Source organism: Strix aluco, chromosome 1 (genome assembly GCF_031877795.1).
Source record: "Strix aluco isolate bStrAlu1 chromosome 1, bStrAlu1.hap1, whole genome shotgun sequence".
Classification (NCBI taxonomy): Eukaryota; Metazoa; Chordata; class Aves; order Strigiformes; family Strigidae; genus Strix; species Strix aluco.
In genome coordinates this window covers 47,888,472-47,909,216 of record NC_133931.1, presented here as the reverse complement: position 1 = coordinate 47,909,216, position 20,745 = coordinate 47,888,472, and the positions used below count along the sequence as shown (strand labels likewise).

At 40.2% G+C, this 20,745-nt stretch overlaps 1 protein-coding gene and 1 long non-coding RNA gene across 3 annotated transcripts in view; one reads left to right on the top strand and one right to left on the bottom strand.

Annotated features, from left to right (window-relative positions):
- The window catches only part of GAREM1 (GRB2 associated regulator of MAPK1 subtype 1), a 104,575-nt gene that overhangs the window by 25,879 nt on the left and 57,951 nt on the right, over positions 1-20,745 (bottom strand). The gene's annotated exons all lie outside the window — the stretch shown is intronic.
- On the top strand, positions 40-6,276 carry LOC141921438 (uncharacterized). Its single transcript, XR_012622691.1, has 2 exons — positions 40-152; positions 6,066-6,276. It is a non-coding gene; the product is annotated as an uncharacterized LOC141921438 (long non-coding RNA).

Here is a 20,745-nt window from a genome sequence, read left to right as displayed (position 1 = left end):
TATACTGGACAACTGTCACTGTGGCAACTGCTGGCTCAACAACTTCACCATTTCGCTCAGTCAATTTTTCCTGTTATTAGCAGCCAAAGAAGATGACAAAAGATTGCAGAGGGTCTCCTGAACCTGCCGTGAAAGACACCCAGTTTTACCAGGTCAGAATGAAAAGAATGTGTGGGAGCTGAAGTTAAATTAAAAAAGATCCTTTTATCACATACTCTCTAGAAATAGTAAATAACTATGGAGGCATTTGTGTTTGTGTACTTAATTTGGTATAACAGTATCTGTACAGATAGCATTTTTTGGCCCTTAGTATTAAAAGCTTTACAGAAAGAAAACACACCCATTACTTTGAAACTCCAAGACAATAAACATAGGGGGTTTGTTTTGTTTTTAGCATCAAACAGCTATTAAAAAATGCTAGGCTAAACCCTCTTCCCCCTAGGCTCCCCTAGAGTAGAATAGCACCTAACTTTCCTTAATCGTAAACTAAGCCCTTTGAGAACTTTAGCTAACATAAGAAATTAAACCATACACATTTAGAACTCTTTTGAAGGTGGTTGCCTTCAGAAGAACATCAGAAAGAAGTGTTTCTTGCTGACTTTACCTCCCCCCAGCATGCAAACCTTGGCTATTTTCTAAGTCTTGTAAAAGGCAAGAACTAACATGGAGGCAGTCGCCCTGGGCAGACCTGCCGGGGACAGCGAGGCACATCAATCATCTCTATGCATTACAAACACAAAGTTTAAAAGCTTTCTTTTATAAATGCAGCGAAAACAAAAGCTTAGATGGACACATTTGCTGCTTGTATGACTTAAGATCAGTGGAGCAATCTTCTCAAATTTAGAAACGTTAACTACTACTAAGTTAAAGGCTGGTCTCAGCAAGAGAATAGCACTGCAAGACTCGATGTAAGAAACAACTCCAGGAAACGAGAAAAAGGCTGAGTAAAATCAACTTAGTGCATCTCCTGTAAATCATATTTTTAAATTAGTAATGCGCACAGCCACTGGATTACTGTTCCCAAACAGTGCTCAACTTCATTAAAATACATCCAATACATTAGGATGTCAGCCACCTACAGAAATATTTTCTCACTCCTTCAGCATTTTTGTGTACAACACCCTGCTGCCCCTATACATCCCATCAGACTTTTGAGACACGTTTGGAGAATTCACCCACACTAAACTATTTCAGGCCATCTAGCAGCAGAGAAGGAAACGAATGCAAGCTCAGCAAGTCCTGACGCTCCATGAGAAAGACCTGTCCCGCCACCCTGCCAGGTGTGTGCACACATGTGTACACACACTCACACACCAAGTGAGGTGTGAGACCAAGAGGCTCAGCTCCTCCACTCAACCCCAGCACACCGCTGACAGAAGCACACTTTTAATCAGTATGCTCGAGTACTGTGGTTACAAGCCTCAATATCAGCTTACAAGACAGAAGACTTTTATTTCCTTCCATACGTTTTGTCTTTCTAAAGTGACCACAGTAACTTTGAAGTATTATCAGCAGGGTAACTAAAGATGCTGGTACTTCCCACTGCAAGACTGTATTTTGCAAATGTTTAATAACTTTCAACACACTTCAAAAAATCAGTTGCCTTGGAGTTTTTCTAACTTCATGCCTGCTTCAGCACACGCTATTATTTGAAGTCCAGCCAAGACAATTAATGCACTTTGAAGACCAACACTGGGGTAGAAGCAGCAGGACCTTTGGTCTGACCTGCTGAAGCCATTCCTGTAGTATATTACAGCAACATAGTTGGCTACAGGAATGGTTTCTCCAAGTCAGACCGAAGTTCTGCCTCGTGCAGCATTCTGTCTTAGACAGGAGTAAATGACAGCTGTGTAAGGAGGACTTCAAATACAATTAACAATTAGCAATACCACCTCCACACCTCTAGGAGGAACACATTGCCCAGAGGCAGGGAAGAGGTATCTTTGGGCGTAGTAGCTCCAGAGGTTTTCTTCCCTGTAAACTTGTTTAATTGCTTACTGAAGGTATCTAAAACTTTCAGTATAGACACACCCTCTATCTTGAAAAATTCTTGCAACCTCTTCTTCCACAGACTTTACAGTACCTCCAGGATTAAGAGTAGAAATTTTAGGGGTGACAAAGCTACACCTGGCAGACACTATGGGAAGCAACAGGAAACCTGACAGCAGACAAGAATTTGGAAAAACGCTTCACATATTCAATAGAAACACGCTAGCATCCTAAAGCTGAACTCCTCAGCCTGTCCACCCTGAGCCCCTTTCAGTGCAATCAGCACCAGGCAGTCAGCACCTCTGGGCTCAGGGAATCTGGACAATTAGTAGGGAGATGCTCAGTTAACTGAAGCTAGAAACCATGTTGTGACTGATGCCCGAGGCACAAACAGGAAGCGATAAAAGAGAGAGAACTGTATTTTTTAATCCCCAGACTGCCATACAGACCATGTAAATCCTTGTTTCAGGATTTCCCTGTCAGCCACAGCCTAACAAAGAGGAAGATGCATTTCCCCGCATTGCAGATCCTTCCCCCTGCAGGCTCCCCGTTTTCCTGCAAAGGAAATTCAGGAGTGGGGGGGAGAGCTGAGCAAAGTCAGACCTCCTTCTGTGTGGAGTCAGGACATATCAGGACATCACGCAGCCACAGGGAGCACCTGACAGCACACAAATACTACTACTCTAGAACATAGAGCCAATGACCATATTTCACAGATTGTCACTAAAGGCAACACGTTCTTAAATTTTACTGAAGTTGCCACACAGTGTTTGTTCACCATGGGCTGACCTGACGCTGTGGCGCTCTCCTGCTTACTTCTCAGTTGCTGTTGTCTTCAACTACCGACATAGCCACCTGGATGTAACCCTAATTGATTGCCCAGTTTGGAATCCAGGGGTCTGATTTGCAGGATTCTCAGCTGTGGTTACTATTCAAGGCAAGCTGTGATTACAATTTATAATGGCATTTCATACTTTTAGTTCCCCGAAGAAAAAAAACCCCAAAGCCACAGCAAGTTTGAGTCACTTCAGACAGATCTAAATCCAGTGGGGTTACTTCTGATTTAACTCTCCCCCATTATGTACAGAACAGAGTTGAATACAATACTGCATGGAAACAACATACTACTTTGAAACTGTGAGATACTGCAGTAATAAAATTTTGCTAGTTCGGAAAGAAATTGAGAACTCGCTGCAGAGTGGTAATTGAGTTGGGCACAGTAGCAAAGCATGAATTCACATGAACAAGGAAGGAAAACAACATAATAATACATTATATGAACAATACTCATCCATATGAACAATACTCATCCAGCACTTCAAATGAGACAGTGGTCCTTATTCTAGGTTCTCTAGTTACTCTGGAAGCATAATACTACTATTTTGCGGTGACTGTTACGTATTAAACAACAGATAGTCTGGTGGCAAGAAAAGGCCAGTTACCCACTGCAATCCAAACTTCTACAAAAAAGTCCCAAATTCCTGAGCACAGAACAAACGCTTTAGGCTGTCTGCAACTGGGAGCAGGGTCTGCTATCCATTGTAGAATTACACATGTTCTTGTAAAAAAAAATAATCAGCTGGAGCTTTGCTTTGGTACAAAGAGATGCTCAGAACTGTCTATGTCGCTATCTGTGCCATCCTCCCTTTCCTTCAGCTGACCCATGCAAACACAAAGCCGTCTGTGCCTTCACTGCTAATAAGCAGCAGTTCATGAGGAGGTTGACTACAGAGGAGTACACACAGATCCCAAAGCATATAATAGAAGGGCAGCATTAATCTCCTCCTGTTACGAAATCAAGAAGTATGCTGTGCATGGAAGATGTCAGGACTAGATGTTAAAACGCCTCTCCTTTGGAAAAGATGGCTCGTAACTTGAGATCTTCTATAGACAGTTTTTAAAAATTTATTTCCTCACTAAAAGAGGCAGACTTTTTTATTGGAAGGAGAGAAAGAAGGACTGAAGAGGGGCCTGCAATACACATTTGAGCCAGATGTGAGTAACTAACTAATGGGGAGGAAGGAGACAATTTCTTACTATGTTTCTCCCTGATCTCTATTCAAGCTGCCATAAAAAAGACAGCATGGCTGAAATACAAGTTAAACGGACATAAGTCTGGCTTGACTGCAAGCTAAAGTGGAATTTTATTACACTTCGAGAGGCACGATTTTGTTGGGAGACTTTACAAAACTGACAGCAAGTTTAAATCACAAGGCAATTTAACCGTGTGTTAATTAGGAATTTAATAAAAAATTAAAGCAAATCTAAAGCTAAAACTGTACTTTTATAGAAGTTCACCCCTCTCTCTCTTACTAGGACAAAAAGAATAATGAAATGTTTCTCTAGTAAATCAGTGCAGGTTCAGAAAGATCAAAGATTTCTAATACCTACATGGTCCACTGAGCTGGTGTGGCTACTCCTTTGCAGCCAAATACAAGGGAGTAACGAACAACTACTGTAAGCTTTATATCTCTATCTTTCAGTCTGGCCTCTGACAGGCACAGTATTGGAACAGTTTCATTCTAGTATATATTATCTCTGCAGATTATGAATTCTTATTTCCCTGTGAAGGTACTTACAGCAAAGACAGTAAATCCACTATTGCTGGAAACGAGTCTGGAAAGATAAAAAGGCAGGGGAAGATCTAAACCAGGGCTTATCCTCCAGTTTATGCAGGCATTTATTAAAACCCAGTAAGAGCAGGAAGATCAGTCCATCTTCCTTCTTGCCAGAAGTTGGCCCTGCAACGTCTGCGAGCAGGGGCATTAACCAGCCCTTTCTGTCCCAGCCTTCGGGTTGCTTCTGCTGCTTCCACTGCTTAGGTTCTTGCAGGCTTACATATGTTCACAACTCTAACCCACCTCATTATTTCTGTTAACGTAAGATCCCCTAGTTTTCACAGTGACTTACCCCTCACCATCAAATAGTCCAGCCATTTCCAACAGTCCAGAATGTTTCCAAGACAGAAAGTACATTTTGTACTTTGTCTGTACTGTGCCTAGATCAAGGGAGTCCTTATCTGTGGCAAGGGTTCACAGACCAAACAGTGAAGTTTTCATCAATATAAAATGATGAGAGCACGTATGTGCTCATATACCAAAAAGAAAATCTGAAGAAAGAAATTCTGTAAAAAAAAAAAAAAAAAAAGTAGCTGCATGTCATCAGTAGGAAACATGGAAGGTCACTCAAACATCTGCTCAATTGCGTTAGCTGTTAAATGTTTCTCCAAGGAGGCAGGAGTTGTATTGTCTTTCAGCAGCTTTGATTATTTAGTAAGTCTCACATCTCTCTATGTGAGACTATGCAAAGCCCAGCGCTTCTCAAGAATGCGCAGACAGCACAGCAGGGTAGCAAAAGTACTGCAGAGGTTTATGTTTCATATTATTTGTTGACTGCTGACTGCATTTCAGTATTTCAAAAAACAGCAGAACTGACTCAAAAAGAAAAGGCTCTCTACCTGCCAGAATATCACCACTTTGGAAAAAGACAATTTTTGCCTATATATATTTCAGCATTCCCATGCATCAAGCTGATAGGAAATAACTTTGCTTTCCTCCCTAAAAAGATGATCCTTGCTATAACTAGGCAGAGTTGAAAAGCATAAGCCTAAAGCATAAATAAGACATAATAACAAAGGGCACAGAGAAGTGGCTTGCTAGATATCAGCGAGAATATAGTTGCACGAATTGGAAAGTACACTTCAGCACACTCGGTTCTTAGATGGACCTGTATAGTCTTCAGCTGACAGTGTATACAACTGCCCTCAACACCTGATGCAAAAATAAATTTGTCTCAGTGGTGGATGATGGAAGGAAATTTCAGTTTATGGTCTCAATTGTTACCCCATCAACTAGATCATATGGTAGAGCTATTTCATCCCTACCTAATCCTTAGACAAAGCAGCCAGTCAAGAGTGAGCATGGCAAACCAAAGACTCTAAAATAATAGCTTAAGACATAATCCTAACACTCCAGCCTACATATAATTTTTAAAATTATGTAAATAATATAAATAATGTAATTATTTAAGTTGACATTTGCCAATATGTTTTTTGCATTTTGCTTTCGTCATGGCAGTGGCTCCAGCTGACTAGACCTGAAAAAAGGAAGAACAAAAGAGAATCCATCACATCTTTGATAGAGCTATTACATGACTAACTGGAACCACGGTGTAAAGTTAATACTGCGGCTCTTTTGGGGACCTACCACTAAGTAAATGTCAAAAGGTTTGGTAGACACGCAAAAGTAATGACGAGTGGGAAATAAATGCCTTGCTTCACTTCTGTCATCCTCCTGCTTGTTGAAACTTAGTGTTTGTTCACAGTTCTCCAGAGGAAAGCAGAGTGTCTGCATGCTCAGGTCCTCTGGAGCAGCAGAGCTGCTGGGTCCCCACTGCAGAGGGGACAGTGCAGGGGGAAAAAAAACTCATTGCAGAGAGAAACTGCAAGTATAAATGGGATTACAGAATGCCATTTTCAACAGCGGGAGTAGACAGTAGTCCACAAATGAACAAGTGCAGACAGGCTCACAGCCCAGCTGCCCACCGAGAGGATGGGAAAGGGAATCACCTGCTCCGTCACCTCTGGGTTCCTCATTGAAAGAGCTGTTGATTTCACCTCAGGCTGTGACCTGACAGAAAAGTAACATGGAGGCAATGCTATGGTAATTTCACCCCCTTGAAGAAAAGAGCAAGACAACTCAATGGTACAGGCTCATCCTTATCTGCCACAGATAGCTTCTGAGAGCTATGCAAAAAAAGGTTTGGGGGGCAGAGAGGGAAGTTTTCCTGAGTTATTCATAAGTATTTCTTTCTTTATTTTCATATTGTAGCTTGCTGAAAGAATACAGGAAACTATAAAAGGGTGGAGAATAGAGCAGGAAAATACACAAGAACCTTAGGTAAACAGCTTCCAAAGGATAACAACTGGGCCACAAACTAGAAAAATTATGATTGATCCTTATATTGCAATCACTGTGAAATAGCTATTAAACAGACTCTGAAATACTGTTTCTGTTTCTTTAAAAGCTGGCTGTCAGTACTTTTTCTTGAGGGGAGGGAGAGGAGTGAAGAAGACGACCTCCTGTGTCCCCATCTGTACCCAATCTTCTGGAAATTTTGTGAATGTATTAAAAAAACCCCAGAAGAAACATGAACTAGAGACATATCTAAGTAAACACAATACAAGTAGAATTCATCAAGTGTACTGGAGCTAAACTTATGGCACTGCAAAGCAGAGGGCAAGGCACAAAGGCACATTCAGTCAGCAGAGATTGTGCAACATTTCATGGGGAAGGAGCCCTTCAGAATGAATAGTTTTACTTCTCGGAAGTATAATGAAGATTTTGAAGCCTTAAACGCCTTTATTCCTCTCTGTGTTATGTCTGCGGGACAAATACCCATTCAACCAAGAGAGAATGAGTCAGGCATCACAACCTGGTGAGACATGTCGAAGCAGAGCAATAGCACGCTGACACATCACCTGTGCGCATCCACAGACACCATTTGAGAGATCAAGGAAGGGAATTCAACCAAGTTTCCCACACAGCAACGCAATGCTTGTTAATCAAAACCTCTAATCCTATGCTGGCAAAGCAAAGGAGATGGTACAGCCTAGCGTCCTCTTTTCTCTTATCTTACTTTTATGACTCTTAGCATAACAAAAAAAATATATTATATTCTGTTGGCAGCATAACAAAGAAAAATCAGTTCAAATGGTGACTGATGATAGCTTAAAGCAGATTTACTCAGAGATATTGCATGAGAGGGAATTTTAGGTTACAGATGATATAAAAAGACAAGGAAAACAAGCCTAACCTCTAACCTTTGTTTCATAAGTTATTACCATCACAAATACAAGATTACCACAATGAAATGTTCTGTTTTACTGGGTCACATGTTGAGTGTCTGGACTGTAAATTAACTAGATTTAACTTACTCACTGGATTATCATTGATCTAACTTGTAATTAACATCATTCTATTCCTTTCCCATGGGCTGCCAACAGACACCAAGAATATTCCACAGGCAGCATGTTAGTTCACATGCTCAAGTGACCATGCAAAGGACTATGACCACCACACCGTCTGACTTTCCTAGTTACTACTAATAAAAGCTGTTGCTAGTTTCCTGTTGGACAGTAGGAGTATAAAGACATGCATATGAAGATGACATGCTCACCTGGTGAATACCATAGCTTATTCAGCTCACAACACAAAGAGGCATCAAGAGAGAGAAAAGTTACAGAAAGCCCAACTAAATCAATCCAGAGTGTTAAGATGACTACGTTTAACAGCAGCTGCCCAACAACAAAAATCTTTTCTTACGTGACTCCTAGCACTGTTTCCTTGGTACCAGAGTGGATACCCACTTAGACCTCAGTTAATGGAAATGGTAAGAGTCACTGAAAGCTTATGGCTCCGTCCATAAGAGGAAGAAGAAGAGAAAGACCTGATAAGAAGGTAAAGCCAACTTATCCCTCAATTAAAAGAAGCCTCTAGCAAAAACTTCTGTCCTCTATATGAACAGCTGGAAAAGAAAATGAGGTACAAAGGCAAAAAAGTACATGGTTACAATTCTTACTGTACTTTGAATTATTTGTCTTAATAAGCAAATACATTGCTTTCATTTATACATTAACACTGATTCAGGGCTAAAACTCAATCCTAAGAAGTGGAGACCCAGCTTAGACATGTCAACACAAACTGAACGTCAAATCTTGCACTGGATGACAGACAAGTCCCTTAACAGCATCTTACATTGTTCTGCCCAAGTAGATTTTCCTATGGTAGTGAGAGACATCACATATCTTTAAAAATAAGAAGCAGCACAGACTTAATCTGCCTTTGGTTCTATTCTTAACTAGGTGATCTCCCAAATCATCAGTATACACTTGTCCCGAGACATAACATACATTAAAAGAACAGGGTTGTCTATGGTAGATTAACATTTAATTAAAGCACAAAAGAAAGTTGAGAGTAACAGAATAAACTCCTGGTTAACATTTGAAATTAATATTACTAGTTTCAAGCAGGCTCAAACAGACCATGTTTACCTGTTAAAGGTTAGCCAAACATACTGGGATTTTGTATCACAGCTGCATAAAAAAAAATTCTGCCTTTACACCATGGATGCCCTCACCTCATTAACACTGATTTCAGTAGAAATTACTAATGTGTAAGATTTCCTCTTTAATGCAGAAAGAGCAAAATCTCATTTTTTATCAAAACAAAATCTGTGATTATTAGTTTGAAGAAAACACAGTAACACGAATTTGTTCCATTTCAGCTGATGCCCCACCAGCAATGGTGCAGCTGTAGCTCATAATCTGTGTGACCAAGTACCAAGTGAGCACAGAAACCCAATTCCATCCTTCCCCTGCTTCAGCTGATGCCTCTTCATGGGAAATCCACACCAGAAGAAACCTTTCTTCCCTTTCACTCTCCCCATTATGACTGCTAAATAGTGAACTTCAGTTTCTTGTGCAACTGAAGTGTCAATAAAAGAAACTCGAGTATTTTCTAAGGACAGCAATATTTCAGGACCTGAGTTCAGTGCAGCTCTAATTGAACAGATTATTCTAATTCCAGTGTCTAAATTTGTTCAAAAAGGTGAAGAGGATTTTTGCAGTGATAAGAAGTATTTTTAACGTAGACTGTACTTACAGAGAGTAGTTCAATCTATCTCCTCATTACCTGTGGATGCAAGTAAATGATGATATTTATTTGAGGTTAAGATAAAAACCAGGCAGCATTCAAAAAGAAATCCTGTCCACCAGTGGCCACAGAGAAATCTTACACTGACAGATGAAAGAAGCTTCATTCTTAGAGGAACAGCTGAGTTTGGGAAGAGGGCTAGTCATTTCAGGGCACCAAAATCTGCACTGAAGAAAGCAAACTTTAGCAATTTAGAAACTACCAGGTTCCAACCTCTGTGTCAGGCGTGCTCCGAATCATATTACTTCACTTTGTTGATTAAAAAAAAAATGGAGAGAGTTCCAATTATAGGGAGGAATTTAAGATGTGCAGAAGTGTATTTTTGGTCTTAACATGGATTGCAGAGATTCTAACCACGACTGACTTGTGGCTTTACACCAGACACAACTGTTTGGATTTGGTAGCCATCTCTTAAAAAATAAATTTGACAGAATGGAAGTGGCTTTTCCAAACAACTTCATATACATTCTTCTACTTCTTGGCAAGTTGAAGCTTTTGCTAAAATAACAGAAGCAACTGCTGAGCTTAATCGTTAACTTCGCCTTACTGAGTAGCAGCTTTTATTTATTTTGCAAAAGCTTCAAAGTCCACACTCACCAAAACTCAAGCTCTTAGTGTTTCTGCCACAGTGCAAAGACATGTTCTTCAATCGTAAACCCAACACCCTTTATGCTTTCTGCTCTTTTGCTGACAGATCTTTTTCCTCCTGCTACTCCCACATGAGTATCCCCATTTCTATGGCCTGACTTTAGTGCCATTCATTGCTTTCTTGCTCGTTGAGCAGCCTTTTGTGCCTTTCAGGTTCTGACCCCGTCCCATGCTCAACGGGCCCCGGCATGAGTGTAGGACGGTGTGTAGTGAAATATTCCACCCCAGAAGGATAGTCATGTCGGCAGTACTGCCTCTGGCAGGCACTTGCACTGCAAAAAACAAAGCTAAAGAAAAAGTGCATTCACGGAGCAGAAATCTTGAAAATGTACACAGATCAATTCTGTATAAAAAGTGCTTTTGTTTCCTGTTCAGGAACAGGTTTTTTAATTAACTGAATGGGAGGAGTTGTAAAAACTAGGAACAATGACTGAGTCAGCAGCTCAGTCAGTTCTTAGTAGCTTACAGGGCTTTACATGAAACAGAATAAACGTATTTCATTCAGAGTTAGACATTTTTATCAATGTGTAGAGAGACTTCAGAGCTTGGGCTTGGTATCCTAAAAGACCGTCTGTGCATTATAGAGCAGCTTATTGTTTCAAAGCTTGTATCTCATTTGCTTGCTGAATACATATACGGTTTACAATCTCTAGCAGAGTCTGTATTTTTTTCCTCCTCTTCTCTTCCTCAACTTAAATCTACTCAATCTACTCAAATTACTGGAGAACCTGTCGCTCAAATGTTGCCAACATTTCTGTATCAGCAATGGAAAGCTGTTCTTCTATGTGATTAAAAGGCAATTTTCTTGGGAAAGGTACCATCACTTTGTATTGTCAATACCCAGTGCAGACTGTACATTAGTTTATGTCTTTACCGTGTTTAAATTACAAAGGAATTCAATTTATTACAGCTCTGATTACCAGCAATCATAAGCAAGTTCTGAAAAACAAGTTCACTTTACTTCTGGAACAGATTAGACAACATATTTAAAACTGAAATGAAGCCAATTTACAAAGAAACTCCTTAATTACACAATAGATCTGGTTTATTCAGCTAAAGTCTCCTGTCAAGGAGAGTATTCAGTGTTAAGTACATTTATGCTACAGCTAAAACTACATTAAAGAGAATTTAAAACAAGTGTAGAGCCAAAATAACACACTTTCTGAAGATCACCTTAATGAAATACATGTAGTAGCTTATATTTCAAAAATCATCATCCATAACATTGGAATATCTATCAAGCATGCAAAGTAACTTGCAGCAAGCAAACATTTCTGATTTTTTTGGTTTAGGATCAGCAGCCACATTTATATCATTGCCTCAGTTGAGAAGCAGAAGGTGTTTTGATACCCATATTCTGCACGAGGTAAGCCACTTCACTCACTCTGTATGAATGCAACAGACTTTGTCAGAATTGTCTGGTTTCCAGTACAAGAGGACATTGATTCAGCGTAGTGCAATTTATCTGTGAAGCAGACAAAGCTCTCGATAACAGCTCAAGATGAACGAAGGCAGCTTTTAAGAATGAGCATTTTGGCATATGTTCACAGCATGTGCTAAAGTGTCACCAAAAAAAAAAGAAAAAAAAAAAGAGGAGATGAGCTGAAAAGGTGGGTGAATGGAGATGGTGGGTAAGAGCACACTGCTTCAGCACTGCCACTTCATTTAATTTTCACTGTTACTCAAGAAGGCAAAGATGATGAATCTAAAATGCAGATGTAAGCAAGATACGCATCTGCCTCAATTCTCTTGAATGCATTCCATCACACATATTTTGTTTCATTACCTTAAATAAGGTGGGTACCATTTAAAACCCTCTCTGGCAGTTCAAAATATCATAGCTGAATCCAAAAGGTATAAAGAAACTGAATGCCCAGCCAATTTTTCCCTCTTGTAAGATATCTGCCAGCTTGCTGAGAGCCAAATGAAACCAGTTAGTAGAGGCAACCTAGCCTAAAACAGCTTGACAGAAAATAAATGCTGCAGACTACACATGGGGTAGTTTATTTTCAAAAGTGTTTTCAGAAGACCACTTAGGAGATTTTGTTTTCTCCATGTAAAAGATAATTCATGATTTAAAGAGTTGTACTATGCCTTGCTAATGCTTTCTGAAATGCTATTGAATATTTTATCCTATATGCATTTCTAGTGAAATCTTCTCACTAATATTGGTTTGGGGCATCTCCAGTTGAAAGCCATTTTTGCACCAATTCCATTTTGTAGCCTTTCATAGAAAGGGCTGTGAAGTGGTAATTATCAAAGTGGCTGGCCGCCTATTTGTCCTTGAACGCACATGAACTTCCCCAGCTGCTAGATTATTACAAGATACGTTATTACATACAGATTTCTAAATACACAAGTTAATGTTAGCAGCTGCAAATGCTCCAGAGAAATTCTGTGCTTTAAATTTCTGTGAAAGAACTTTAGTTTTAAAACAAGGTGATCTTAAATCTACCTCTGGGATTAAGAGAAATACTATTAATATTTTTGGTTAAAAAAAAAAGTTATTGCTTGGATAATGAAACTAAATCAATACCGAGCAGTTTGTGTTAGCACACAGATTTAAGGTTGTGAAGATGCCTTAGATGGAAAAAAACCAGATATGAGGGTTTCAGACACTTAGAACTGGTTACTGTAAATATTTAGAAAGAGACACAGATGATGCTTAGAGACCAGAAAAACTGGGACATCCCAAGCTAAAAGCAACTCAAAACCAAAACCTGTCAAAAAGATCAGTCTTCGCTAGAATTATCACAAAGTATTGAAAAAGTTCTCTCAACAGCTTAAATGTTCCTGTCAGGAAAACTACTATTTCAGTTGAAATTTCTGAACATAAGGAGCAGAAAGGCAAAGACACAGTCAAGAAACCCTGCCTTTGAAATGACACAAATTGCGCTCCTTGAAGCAGTATCTTCCTAAAAAAGTCCTTTCCTTCCTTTTTCAACTGCACTGCTACATACCCAGCAAGAGCAAAACCCAGCAGCATACATGGCCTCCCACATAGCGAGCCTTCACAGACATGCAGCAGCACAGTTACTACCATGCTGCAGAAGACCACTTGGAGGAGGGTCACCTGCTCCAAGGAAGCACCCCAACACTCCTCTCAACCCTTCAGTCTGCCACCTCCTTCTAACTATGCTGAGTTGCCTTGAGGGGACTGAGTGTCTATCCCACCAAAACCCTGCCACTGAAAGTGATGGTTTTTACCACCAGTGAAGTTGGCCAACAGTACATGCTGGGTTTATAGAAAGCACCACAGGCATGGCTTACTCGGACCGGACATATGGCACCACAGCTAACAGGCTTATCTACACACAGTTTCAATGCCTGCTTAACTAAATTAGTACAAAACATGTTTAGTTAAACCACTGAAAGACTGTGACCAGCTAAACCAAGCCAGATACACTCTGGTTTACAACCTGTGTCATTTTATCTGGTGGGGGTTCTCTGATGCAGGGATGTCAAAGTGGGCAATCCCAGGGTCCTCACCTTTGTTGCCTGGAATCACTCTGCTCGCTTTGAGCACACATTGCAGGCCTTCACAGCCACTCTTTAGTCTGAATTGCCCAATTGACTAGGAGTCTGAATACCTACACAACAGTTACTTAATGTCTTACCTGCAGGTTACCCTTCACCCTACCCTAGTGTTGCACTCCTGCCCTGATACAGGCTCCTCATGGCTGACCAGGCAGCTCAGTTGCCAGCTCTGGGAAGACTCAGCTGAGCCAACTCTCAGAAAGCTGTATGCCAGCTGACCCAAGATTTTTCTTGGGCAGGAGTCAGAAAACCACTTTGCACACTTTCCATCTGATTCACATTAAATGAGCCCTATGATAGCCAAACACCACGAAGCGACAAACGTCTGCAATATGATGAAAAGGTGGCTATTTTTCATTTTCCACAGTAAAGAAGACGAACGGTACATCCAAACAGAACGAAAGCATACAAGCATCACATACATTATCACACACATCTGCTTCCCTGAACCAGCACGCCTGACAGCAGTAAGGCAGATATGGCAGCGCTGGGTTTCATCCTCAGCAGCGCAGAACTTCTTCCAGGGACTCCCAGGCCTTGATTGCTATCACATGCTGGGCTGCTGCTCCTTCCTCGCTACTGTTAACCCGGCAAGGCAGTACATGCTGTGATCCTACACGTCCGCGGTGCTGTGTGGGCAGACCCTACATGCCTCACTTCCAGGTTTTCTAGGGGAAGTCTAAGGCCATGGCAGACAGCTGACCCATGAAGCCTGCCCACATCTTCACACAGAGCTGAAGGCTTAGCGTGGCTCTTTATATCTTACTTACTCGCTTCTTCCCTGGCAAACATCATGTGTGCCAATTTCTCCCTGCAACCCTTCTCTCTCGCTCAGAATTATTTCCCTCTGAAGAAAAGGAAAAGCAAGCAAACAAGTATGTTAAAAATATCTTCCGTGATTCTCCTTTAGGAAGTAGTATAACCAGGAATCTGTATGACCCAAATTTCATAGTAAAGGTATGAAAAGTACAAGTAAAGAAATCTATGCTACTCAAAATTATTTTTTTTCTTCTATCGTTAAAAAAAAAGCTTTAGAGTTAGTGTTGATATTGAGAGACATCAAAGTTATAAAACATTCTTTCTGTAGTAGTAATAGAGAATGAGTTTATCTGTGACCACGTAGCACACCACTCTAATGATCAGCAAAAAAAGGAAGGTTAATTAGTAAATAAATTGAGCCAGATACCAATCCTTCACAACAGAAAAGCTACAATATTAACAGCTTACATATACCAGAAGTATCAAAACCTTAAGATCTTTGTCCAAGATTATAGCACGAAGCACTATGGGCTAATCCAGGAACGCCAGACAATTTAATTACATTTTCTACTGAAAAATTAAACCATATGTATAGTTCATCAGATCAAGCTTTCTAACATGTTTCTGCTTTTGATATCTAACATCTGTCTGAAAATGATTTTCCTTATGAAATCTGATTCCACCTCCATGGCCAAACTCAAGCAGCATTGATGGAAAGTGAGGAGAAAAAGAGCAAGTGTTGGGTCATCTGAGTTAGACTTATAGCAGAGTTCAACCTCTAAATAGTAAAAATGTTAGAATATGACAACTCTTTATAGGTGAAGGCAATAAGGCAATGCAGGAATAAGCAGAATTTTTTACCTGAAAAAATATATCGTAGATTTTCTTCATTTTCTTTCTTCAGGTACACAATTAGTGAGGGTCTCAGTCCTCATTAAAAAACTCCTCTGACACTGTAGTGCTATCTCACTAGTTTTGGCTGTCTCCTTGAGAAACCCATGTAGAAGGACTGCACATGTGCAGTTTAAAGACAAAGAAATGATACAGTGCTTCTGCTGGATCAGCTCATCTGCCATCTTCATCTCCTGCCACCTGCTGTCACTGAGCAATGTGAAGCACAGTGAGCTTTAGAAACCTGCCCATCATGAGGATCTGGGCAAGGCACTATGCTCCAGCTCCTATCAGCTGAACAACATCTGTACTAAGGAGAACCATATGAGTAGGAATTTAACCCAAAAAATCCTTGCTGAAACTTATTTTACAAAGTTGTAACACCAATAAAATGTGCTTTGCTGAAGGAAGAATGCAAGTCTGCATATTCCATCTGTATTTTACCTTATGCTATCAATTTGCTTGCCCATTTTTCAGTAGCCTCTTTCCAAAGGATTTAAAACTTTCCATGAAAACTTTATTTCACTGAGGGCACAGAATAGTTCTGTATTCAGAAACTTGGTTAAATTTTTCTGCCCCTCACACAGTTATTTCTTTCTTTTCTGCTGCAGAACTATTCTGAGACACTCTCCCAGCACTCTGATGCCCACAGAAGGGATGCCTGCATGCGTGCTTACTCAGTGCCACCAACCAGGGCTGGAAAACTGTACATCTTGGTGAGCAACTTGAGTTCATGCTACCCCTCTTCTGTTTTATCTGAGCTAGTGATTTGAATCCAGTCTCTCACATCCCTGCTACAAAATCAATCTTTCTGTATATACATGAAAAAAAATGAACTGCTCCAACTACAATCCTTGGGGCAGAGCAGCTGGTTATATACCCTTATGCTCAGGGAACTGTGAATGTAGGAAGCAAATTTCAAGCCACTGCTTCAAATCCAGCAGGGCAGGAAATGCATAAGCATACGCATCTTACATGTTATATGCTTAAGTTTTAAATCACCAGTTACTGTATAGTACAATTTTCTTCTCTATTTCCATTGTGGATCTGAGAAGCCTTCCAATAAAAACAGGCCCCAACCTTCAGATTGAACTCAGCGTGGTCCTGCAATAGTTTCATCAGGTCAGCATTCCCAAGGAAAAATGGTATAGCTGAAAATTAATTCTGCGAACTCTAATTTCAAACCACTATGAAGAGATCATTATGAATGTTCACTCACAACATTCACCCACACTTATACTAATAGCCTGTATTTGACTACAAATTTCCTGGTGACGGAAATGCAATACAAAGCAACAGCAAAACGTCTTGCCCACACTGCCATCAATTTAGCAGAAAAAAAAAAAATTAACCTGCATCCCTCTAGTTCAAGAAAACTTTCATCAATACACATCAGACAGCAGGATCTGGAGCTGTGTATATGTTCTTTTCATGATTTCCAAGTAGTTTTTGTTCATTACATTAATTAAAATAATAGCTCAATCCTTTCAGGGTCGACAGTTTTCTAAAAATTAAACTGCTTTATTTCAGCTTTATCCATCACCAAGAGTAGGAAATCATTCTTATACCAGAAGGGGATTCCTTCTCACCAGGCAATTTACAGGATAATCCCAGATGCTGCAGTGTTCGGAGAAGCCAACCAGCACAAGGAGTGCATTGTTAGAAACCCCCTGCCTTGCAGGGGCACCCTGGCTCCCCTTAGGGCAAGGGTTCAAAGGCTTTATACAAAGCAGTGGAAGGGGCAAGCTGCAATTCATCCTCTACTCTGCTTTTTCGCCTTGCCCGGGGTGCCAGAGCTGATGTCTTAGAGACAGGTTTCAAGGATCAGGTCTTCACCTTGACTTTCTGCACTCCTATGACTTGACAACAAACTCTCCTGAAGGCTGGTGGCAAAGAGAGGGTTGGGACTGCGTTTTCCTCCCTGTCAGGACTAGTCCCACAGGAGCAGAAACACAGTCAAGCTATTACACAGAAAGGAGTTTTGTTTTCATTTGGCATCAGAACTGATACAGAGAATCAAAGGGAGAATCAGCACTGAAGATTCATTTGTATATCAAGGCGAAATCCAGAAACCATTGAAATTGTTTACAGCAGGTTGAAAGAATAATACAAAGAACAAACACTGCACTGACAGATATCCAGATGGCATTTGTAGGCAAACCTCAATGCCTTTAGCCCAGCTAAGTTTCATTAACATTTACATATCATTTCAGGATTTTATTTCCAATATCTAAAAAGCACCGAATTATGAAGAGAAATGGGAGTCACCATGCTCGCCCTGCCTCCAACTTTGCTTTGTGACTGAATTGAATTTACCTGGCAGAACAAAATGGTTCAAGCAACTGGGGCAGGTGACAAAGAGGGAAATGGAGGAAGACGTGTAATGCACTGGGGAACTAAAGGATGCTGCTTGTGCATCCACAGGGCTTTTCCATGACAGTTTCACAGAGTTCCTGCAAAGTTACTCACTGCCAGAACAGGCTACCCAGAAGTTTGGAAAAGGCAAAACACATTACAGCGGAAGGCAGGTCCATCACCTTGTATCCAAACACTTAATTCTTCCTACATAGACTCACCCTGGCAATTTCTGTTGTCATTTGAAATCCCTGTGTCTAGAAGGTTGATGACAAACCACAGCATGGGATGTTTCCCTGCCAGATACAAGAGCAAGTCAGGAGTGATGTGTCAAGGACTTGCAGTATCCTGTGGAGGCCACTCTCCTCAGTGAGAATCAGGACACAACTATTCAGACTTGTTTTAAGACAAAAAGCCATGAAAGCTGAAAATATCCACCCGTGATCTGTATGAATTAAAAGTTTACCTGGCAAACCCTTTGTTTCCATGGCCCCATTTTGTGATACCAAAATTTATTTACTTCTGTACCAGTGGGTTACCGGCCACACCACTGACAGCTTTTTCATGCACTGGGGATGGACAGAGTAGAAACACTTAATGTTTTTCAATCTATCCAACTAAATAATTCCAGATTGTTGCTTGGAGGTAAGAAAGGGTGAAAAAGTAGCACTGAATCCTTCACTTTTATATAACAGCACTGAAGTTAAAAATAGATTTATAAAATATTTGTAATCCTTAATCTCCCTTCAAATCAAAGTGATGGCTAGGTTTGCTAGTGATTAGAGACCCGAAGAGATTTATTTGTAATTGGCTGGCTCAAACTCTGCTAAAACCTCTTCCTTTTTATTTAGCCAGTTTGCTGACCTGGTAACTATTCAAAACATGAATTTTAATGAGAAAAAGATCCAACCACCTCCAGCACATTAAACCTCTGTAACAGACATAAAGGGAAAAAAAATAAGGTGTTGGTTCACACAACAGGGCGGGGTGGGGAGACCTTTTCAGCAGCAGACAAATTCAGTGTTGAGTAGAGGCCTAAATCTTCCATATAGTCAATGATTTTGTGGTTCTCTGCACAACTAATCTGTTGTTACTTATTCTTTTTCCTTCAGTATAGATGGACCTTGTGTAGCAGGGAACAGGGTTTTAGAGAACAGCCCTCATTTTGTTCAGTACAATACAGCCTTCTCAACTCTTACACTGCCACTTGAACCCTCAAATTGTACACAGGCAAGAGAAAGAAATTTTGAAATGAATAAAGCAAATAACTGATTTTAGTCTCATTTGGGTGTAATGCCACATCCCAGCTCAAGGGCTAGTAAAAACTTTTATGTAATATTTTCCATGTCTGCTGGTTTATACAAATACCCCCTATGGGTATTTCTTGGCTTTCCAGGAAAAGAGACAGTTGCTAACGTACTGAACAGATTTCCAATCAGATGTCTGGTGAAGGTCAGAGAGGAAGGTGTTATGTGTCTGCTTGCACGTGACTAATTAGCATCCACTGCAGACTAGCAGATAGCTACGTTTGTCTAAGGAAAAGGTTTTAGGCTTTATCAGTGACATTTTAGATCATAGCCAAGGAAGGCTCGCTGATCTACCATGACTCACCCAGATTAATATTTCCCATAACAAATTTAGTAATACAGAAAGAAGTATAAAAATGCCCACAATAACCCAGAAAAAAAATTTCCCACCAAAAGCCACTTTTGGTGAATGCTGATATTTTTATTTTGCAACACCCAAGAATACAATTCACATACTAAATGTGTTTTACTTACATAAAGTTTTAACAGATTTTTATCCATCAAGGCTCAGAGAAATGCAAGTACAATTCCCAAAGGATGAAGGAATTCCCATTCTCATAGTTAGAAGTGAAAGGAGTGGGCTGGAGAGGGAAGTGACTGTAGTTAAAACTGTCAAGGAGTCTCAAGGAATGAATATGCATTGCCTGACCTGAATCTATTCCAGTTTCACATGGTATGAGAACAGAACATTTGTTTCCAGCTGAAGAACAAAAAACATAAATGGGTTTCCATGGCTTTCCTGGGTAAAGCTCTACTTGAGTTTGTTTTGAGATAGCACTTTTTGTAAAATGGTTTGGTTAATATTAAATAACTCAGAGCACTTCAGACTGGTAAAGGATAAAGTATTTAGATTGTTGGCTCACTAAAATAACACTGCTTTCAAGTATTGTACAATAAACAGAAAAAACCCTTTAATTTCAAGCAAAGAAAACCATGATCAGCAGGAGATCTCTGTACTTCATTAAAAAGGATGGAATTTATTGCTCAGTAAGAAAGTTCGGGATGTCAGATTTTTGCCATTTGCTGGAAAGCTGAACGTTGGTGTGAGAAGCAGGTGTGACGGAGCAAAGAGTTGTTCAAGCATGCTAAAGCAAGCACGTCCTGTGAACTCTTCCAGAACACTAAGAATTTATTTTAAAAGTTTGTTGTCTTAAAGTGGTACTTGTCAGCTTTAGGTTTCTGAACCTAAATGTGCCCAGGCACAGTATCAGCACTTCACACACTTGCCCCCGAGGGGAATGTATGTTTAACTTACCTTTTAAGGGTACCTATGCTGTGCTGAGACACAGGTCAGGACTTCAGGATTCACTCTTGTGGGAAACCCTGCACTGAGAGGGATTTTATTCTATAAGTAATTGTTGTCAAGTGTCACTACCAGCACTGCAACAAAGAAATTGTGGAAGATGGAAAAAAAAAAAAAAAAGAGAAAAGAGCAAGAAAAGAGAGCAAGGAAAGGGCAAAAGAGGAGAAAGAGAAAAACAGAGTGGAAAAAGAAGTGGAAAAAGGAGCGGAAAAGAGAAAAAGACAGAGGGAAAGAAAAATAACAT